The sequence below is a fragment of the Mauremys reevesii genome, linkage group 1 (genome assembly GCF_016161935.1).
Source record: "Mauremys reevesii isolate NIE-2019 linkage group 1, ASM1616193v1, whole genome shotgun sequence".
NCBI lineage: Eukaryota > Metazoa > Chordata > Testudines > Geoemydidae > Mauremys > Mauremys reevesii.
In genome coordinates this window covers 79,362,905-79,369,839 of record NC_052623.1, presented here as the reverse complement: position 1 = coordinate 79,369,839, position 6,935 = coordinate 79,362,905, and the positions used below count along the sequence as shown (strand labels likewise).

The window sequence follows — 6,935 nt, the reverse complement described above, 5'->3', positions numbered from 1 at the left end:
TTCAACGGAGGACCTCATGTATGGTGTACCAGTTAATAGCAACAATTATTTCTCTCGGAACTCGCTAGGTTGGCCGGCTGTGGCAGGAGACCTTCTGCATTCAGTGAACTCTCACAGAATTTGACCTTTGCAGAGAAGGTTAGACTAGATGATCAAATGGTCCCTTCAGGCCTTAAAATATATGAATCTATTTCAAGATCTTTCATAGCAATTGTAGTATGAGAATTGTATCATTATGGTATGAGTGGTCAAAAACTACAAAAAAAGAACAAATGTTCCAAGACCTCTAATTCAAAGATAAAGTCAAACTCCCTCTCCTCCAAAAAATCTGCTTTGTTCTAAATGCAAGAACACAGCACAGAGTTTTATTTCAAAAGTTAGAGGACTTGGGAGTAGGTGCAGGTCAGAACAGGATTCACAGCAGAAACTCTGTCATTTTCTTAACTCTGGAGTCACTAATATGGTCAAGAGAAATTAAATATTTTACTCCCCAATGTATTGCTGTAATAGATGTAATGCTATGAAAACATGCAATATTCAAAGACTCTTATGTTAACTTTATAAATGTTATGTTATATGTATATTTATAGGCTGACAACTGTATTGGATGAGTTCAATGGGGAGCTAAAGAGGTAATTATTGCAAATCCCCCAATTCAGGTAACAAAGCAGGTGACATTTCAACTTCCCTCTCCCCTGGGGAAATGACCCACAGATGGAGGTGACCTTGTTCAAAGGTCTTAACACACAAAGGACTTTAAACTGTGTAAAATGTCAGCCTTGGCCAGGAAAGATTGCCTTTCACACTTGATCCAAGGATTGATATGAGACTGTGACCAGAGATGGACCTGGTGAAGGACCTGAAGTACTTTAAAAGCTGCCAGAGTCTCTGTATGTAACCATCTGGAAAACCAGGCATGCATATGGGATGTTTATAGTTTCTAAGGTATGTTTTCTGTGAAATGCTTTTGTTTTCAGTAAATACTTTTTGTAGGAGAGCTGGATGGTTAACTCATTGCCCCTAAAGGAACAGAAATGCAGGGGGTTAGAGGTGCAATTCACTGAGGAACAGTGACAATCATATCCCAATTTGAACAAATATTGCAGCACCATATGATCTTCTTCTTCTGTCTTTTTATTGCCAATACCTGTGTAATAGGCACCAACTTCTGGAGTCCCTGGTGGGTGCTCGACCCTTGCTCCACCCCATGCCCTGCCCACTCCATCCCAACCTCCAAGTCCCTACCCCGTCTCTTCCCACCCCTGTCCCATCCACACCTCACCTCTCCCTGGCCCCCCGCTCCGCCCTCTACCCCCAGCGCTTCCTGCATGCCACTGAACAGCTGATAGCAGTGGGCCGGAGGCATTGGGAGGGAGGGGGAGAAGCTGATATGCAGGACCACTGGGAGGGAGGGAGAGGAGCTGATCTGCGGGGCTGCCAATGGGTACTGAGCACCCACTATTTTTTCCAATCGCTGCTCCAGCCCCGGAGCACCCACAGAGTCGGCATCTATGCTTGTGTCCTCCATTCTCCCACCTTGCATGCCTCTCCACAACCACCTGTTTCTAATTGTTTCTCTTTGACCTATGTCTTAAATAATATCCTGCTTGAAAGATGCTGAGTCCCATCAATTCTGATTTCAGTCAATATGAGTGGAATGTACTGAGCACCTCCCTCTCTGGATCATGACCTTAGGCTGTAAACTTTTAGAATCAGGGAGCACATCTTTCATTTTACAAAGATGTGACTTTATGGAACTATATAAATAAAATAAGAAGAAATAAGAAGATACAGTACAGTCCATAATGGCATGGTTTCAAACACCTTCAATACATAAATACAATGAAATAAATTAAGAGCAGAGACCGTAGCTCAAAAAGTTCTTCCTCTTTGTTTTCTGACTTAGTACTTTTCAGAGTGTTGACTTGGAGTCTATTATGAGGAAACAAAGGCATTCTTGTGAATAGAAACTCCTTCTTTCTCACATCACACATTAACCTTGGGCCTTGCCTACACTGGGTTTTCTGGCCAAAGATGTAACTGTACCTGTGCAGCTGCACAGATTCAAAGCCCTAGATTAGACACATTGCAGTGGTCTAAACCATCACTTACATATTTCAGAGTGGAATGGCTTCAACAGAAAAGATTGGGATATTCTGATGTGGGGATCTTTCATAGTCTAGTGGTTAAAAGACTCTCCTGAGGGATGGGAAATACCTATTCAAATAACTTCTCCTCATTAGGGAAAGGTGGGAAATCCTAGCTTACTTCCCACATCCCAGCTTACTTCCCTAATCATTGGGCTAAAGGTAAGTGGAGCGGCTAATACTATTCCTTTCCCCTGCCAGGTATTTGTTGTGGAAGTAGGCATTTTCTCAGGGCAATGCCTGTCTTCAGTTGGTTTGAGGATTATGCTGGGGGTTAGGCATCCAGGCACCTACCTGAGGCCGCAGGGTGTATGCTCAGAGGCAGAAACTTGAACTTTTATAGGGCAAATTTAGTTGCTGAATAAGTTTATGTGCAGCTGAATGAGAGTTTTGTGGATCTCAGTGAATCCTAAAATCTAGTATGTCAGTGCCTAAATCTGGACTTTGGCATCTAAATCCATTTATGGATCCCGGCCTAAGTCACCCATTTCAAAGATGAACCTCAAAAGGTTTGAAAGTTCATAAAGGCTCAGGCAATATCCTTAATCTTCTTTTTGCAAATCTGACAATCTTTTCCCAAGTAACTTCTCTGACACAGTTCCTCTCCTTAGAACTTTGGAAGTTGGGTTGCTACTGTTTTGGAAAGCTTTCCACTGGCTAATCAAATGTCACTATATCTTACTGTTACAACTATATTCTCTCTTGCTGGTTTTAGAGTAGAGTCTTTTGGGCATAAATGTATAGCTTTAATTGTACAGGTTTAATTTATTTTCTGGAAGCAACCAAATAAAACATGAGAACAGAGCAACACAGGAGAAAAAAACATAATTAAAGTGTAACAGGACAACAACTTTCAGTCTCTATTCTTTTTTCAAGTGAAAGTTTCAATTCTTAGAGGAATATTTCTTATTAAGAGATTTTTAATTTATTCTCAGTAATAAGAAAAAAAATAAGATTTAGCTACAGATGAACCTTTGAACTTAACACAGTATGATGTGTTGAGAAATGGAATAATTATATTGTAACTGAGATTTTTTTGAAAGCTGTACGCTTTCAAATCCCACAAGTGATATCTCATTTACAAGCTGGTATCTACTAATTAAAGCATCTCTTGTCTTAAGGAACTTAACCTTCATGACACAAGGAAACCTGGGCTTCAAAGAAAGGAAAAAATACCAAGTTTTTAGACATGAAAAACCAATAGCAAAGTCTTTTTAAAACAAATATTTAGGTGAAGGAAGTAAAAATACAGTGATTCCGCTACAGGTCCAGAATATTATTGCTCCTCCTTCTTAAACCAGTGTTTCCCTCTGCCAAATGATAGCAGCTATGTAGGTGTCCAGGGCCTTGTAGTTCAGTTTCCTTGTAGAGGAGATATCAGTGATGTGTGTCACAGTTCAGGGCAACTGCTCTTGTATTTCCCCCTCGTGGCCACCAAGGGCATCCAGTCTTAGGCTCCAGATGTCCCTTCTCTTGCACAGAGATCCATGTCTCTCTCCTTGTGGGGTGGAAGGAGATAGCCCAGTGGTTTGAGCATTAGCCTACTAAACCCAGGGTTGTGAATTCAATCCTTGAGGAGGCCACTTAAGAATTTTTTTGGTGGGGGGTTGGACTAGATGACCTCCTGAGGTCCCTTCCAACCCCGAGATTCTATGATTCCCTCCTGACTGGGTTTTTTCCAGGCTGCTCAGTTCTGTACCTATACTGTTTTATTCCCAGAAAGCCAGACAACCTAACCAGGCAAGCCTCTGTGCTCTGAGCTTTATAGCCTCTTCAGAGCCTATAAACAGTGTAATTGTCCACAGTTACAGTACAACTCTTTGTAAGCAAGCATGTTTATTCTTAATATGCAAGCATTATAGAAAAATAAAACACATTAAAAACAATAAAAGAAGGTACATGCGGCTAATAAGCTTGCCAGAGATCACCCCCAACTCCAACAAGGACTCTGGTAGGTAATCAGTCCTTCAGACCCCATACGGGATTTCTGTGGTTACAAGTTCATAACAACTTTTGCTAAAACAAGCACCGTCATGAAGAGGTCATTCTTTCCTTTATACATTCTTTGCCTTTGATTTTGTCTCCTGTAACAGGGCATAGCTTCAAAAGGCTAAGTTTTTGCATATTTGGAGGTGGTACATTTGCGTTCACTTCCTCCTAGAGATTTCCTGGGATATCCATTTACCATTGTTTGTCCCAAAGGTTCATTCTTGTCTGGCCCATTGTTCTGACAATTTAGTCTCCAGTAGAGTGCAATACTTTTGTCAAATTTTGGTTGTTAGTTAGGGTTAGTGTGCGGCTGCTGAGTGGTGTTGGTGCATACTTACTGGATGACAGTAGTTCAGCAGATGTTTGTATACTTACATATAATGATAATTTTTAAAAGGTGCAGCCTTTTTTGTAATCAGCTCATTGCAGTGTGCCTTGACTATCGATGATCCTCGACTAGTTTGGACCATGGACAGAAGATTATACCATGCTAATACTCCATCTGACAAAACACCCTGCTACGCAGTCCATCTCTATTAAAGAGATTACTTTTCTTTTTTCCATAACTATTTCCTCTGGTACTGTGATTCATGATGCTACTGAATGCTGGATAGAGGAAGAATATGAGGGATAAACTGACCTGATATTTGTTGAATATGATTTGATAAATTTTGCAGAATTTTTGTAGACTTTATAAATATTACATTTGCTAATAATTTGTGTTCATTATTTTCCAAAGTCTAGAAATTTTTAAGAGCGACACAACAATTGTGTAATGTGAAAACAGCATTAAGATAAATTCTTAAAAAGATGTGTAGAAATTTGTGCACCATTTTCTGCAATAGGGAAGCGAAAAATAAAAGGCTAAAAAAGTCTGGAGAAGATGAAAGAGAGAGGTTAGCCTAGATTTAGAAGAAATAGCTTTTGAGTGATCTCTTTAATTTAGCATTCTCAAATGTTGTATGATACTAGCAAAATGTGTGCAGCAATAGAATAATTAAACAGATCTACAACACATGAATGAATATAAATCAGAAATTATTCACTCCAATGGAATTTATACACCATGAGCATTCACTTAAGCATTACAGAAATTGACCGTTTGTAGTGTAGGCTTTCTGTTCCAAAATATGCAATATATGTGTTAATCTTCATATCTAACTTACCATAAATAATGCCACAATTTAGTCAGTAGAGCAGTGCAGTCATATAGTGTAAAATGAAGTCATGTTACCTCAGATTTAATGATTTTTTTAAAATGTTTAATATTTTAAATATACAGGATGGTAATCACATCCGATTACTTAAAATAAGCTGGGTATCAGTCTGATCATTAGCTGGACAAGAAATCTCCAGGGAGAATACAGGTTCTGCAGCAGGTAATATTGTTGATTCAGAATGTAATTCTCTTTCCTCTGAGTTAATAGGAACTGTGCTACCTTCAAGTGTATAAAAAATAGAATTTTGGTTCTAGTAGTCAAATTTTCAAGACTGTCCTTAAAATCTATGAAAGATGGATAACTCTGTGACCAATGAAACAATTTTCACATTCCATTATCTGATTTGCACTTACAAATGTCTATGCCTTATAACATGGTATATGTCTGTGCAACTGCTACACATCACAACTTGTGGGCACAACTTAGGGGCCAGACTGCAAAAATGTGTCCCTGAGTTTCCATTCTGAATTTATTGTGGGTTTTAACATACTGTGTGTCTATATAACTAGTAATATTATGTGTAGATTTTCTGTGTCTACACATGCTATGATTCATTTTACATCAACTTTTTCCATAGTGTACAATCTTGATAATTGCTCAAAGAAATATTTATTCAATTGAAACTAGCAAATGGGGCTTCTGCTATACCACAATTTTTATTATATTGCGTCAGTTATATATATTATAGATCATCTTTCATTGACTCCCAGTCTCAAAGACAATCAATCTCCTTTTATGACTCTTTAATATTTATTTATATAGCTGCAAACACATAAGAAAAGAGAGTATGGGGAGTGTGACAGATGTGAGATCTTGAAAGCGAGGAAACTTCAAAAGACTAATATATTGGGACGTACTGGATGCTATATGCTCACGAATTAGTCATAAATATTTGTGTATTAATATTATGTTTCTTTGTGAACTAGAGATTGTATTCTAGCTACTTGAATCTAAAATCAAGGAGTGGGGGCATAATTACTGCAGATCCCAGAACAAGTATGACACTCCAGAGAAGTACCACCCCCGAGGATTCATTGCATATACTGGTTCTGACCAGGTTCAAGAAGCACAGAAGAAGAAGAAAGAGTTTTTTGGTATAAAGAGTCAGCCTGAACTAGCCCAATTCCCTGATTTTTTAAACTAAAATTGACATGAGATTGTGACCAAGAAGGCAAAGCCCTTCTGGAAGGGTTTGAAGGACTGGGAACTGCCAGGATCTCTATATGGAAGATGGGTGACACCTGGTAAGCTAAGTGTGTTTGAAGGCAGTTTATTATTTTTTATGTTTTCTCTGTGATGCTTTTGTTCTAAAATAAAATGTACTGTGCATTGTGAAAGCTGGCTGGTCACCGTTAACCACTACCATTGTCCGTTGAGAGAGAGTGAACTGCAGGTGTTGGACTAAGGTCCGTCCTGCTGGGATAGTCAAAGTGAATTACAGGGAGACTACAATCATAAAACCTAGCCTCTTGATATTTTTCAGACTTGCCTTTGAACCCCCTTCAGCATTCACACTCTGCTGGGTTGTGAGTCTCTGCAAGGCACCTGAGACAGCTAGATTGCATGTCACTATGGGCAA

At 39.1% G+C, this 6,935-nt stretch overlaps 1 long non-coding RNA gene across 1 annotated transcript; it reads left to right on the top strand.

The window, feature by feature from the left end:
• The first annotated feature begins 2,190 nt into the window (after positions 1–2,190).
• LOC120395888 lies at positions 2,191–6,582 on the top strand. The gene is made up of 3 exons (XR_005592875.1): positions 2,191–2,309; positions 5,419–5,515; positions 6,283–6,582. It is a non-coding gene; the product is annotated as an uncharacterized LOC120395888 (long non-coding RNA).
• The last annotated feature ends 353 nt before the right edge of the window (positions 6,583–6,935 follow it).